This window comes from Vicia villosa, linkage group LG6 (assembly GCF_029867415.1).
Source record: "Vicia villosa cultivar HV-30 ecotype Madison, WI linkage group LG6, Vvil1.0, whole genome shotgun sequence".
NCBI lineage: Eukaryota > Viridiplantae > Streptophyta > Magnoliopsida > Fabales > Fabaceae > Vicia > Vicia villosa.
Genome location: NC_081185.1, coordinates 123,291,548 through 123,291,974, shown reverse-complemented (window position 1 = coordinate 123,291,974; position 427 = coordinate 123,291,548).

The window sequence follows — 427 nt, the reverse complement described above, 5'->3', positions numbered from 1 at the left end:
AGCTTCAGAAGCTGGAGGTATGTACCCTTCTGGAGTAAAGTTATACGGCATGCCCCAAGGTCGATCAGGCGGCATGGTATACTGAGGAATAGGAGTAGAAACAATCTCGGAAACCACAGTCCTTTGTGGTTCTTCTGGCGTTGGTCGATTCTGCGCAACTACCAGGGCTTCTACCATACTATTGAGTCTTTCAACAGTACCTTTGAGAGTATTAATCTCTTCCCTGAGTTCTTCATTCTCTTGCTCAAAGTCTTCCATTCTTTTCTTGTGACTTGAACGAGTGTTGTATGGATGAGACAGCTTGAAAGTCTTGGTTCACCTCCTTCTCCTCCTCTCTTTCTGGAGAAAGGAAAGTGACTATTAGATCCGCGACAATTCCCGTGTCAGTGCGTACGACTAAAGCGATGTATGATATGCAATTAAGTTA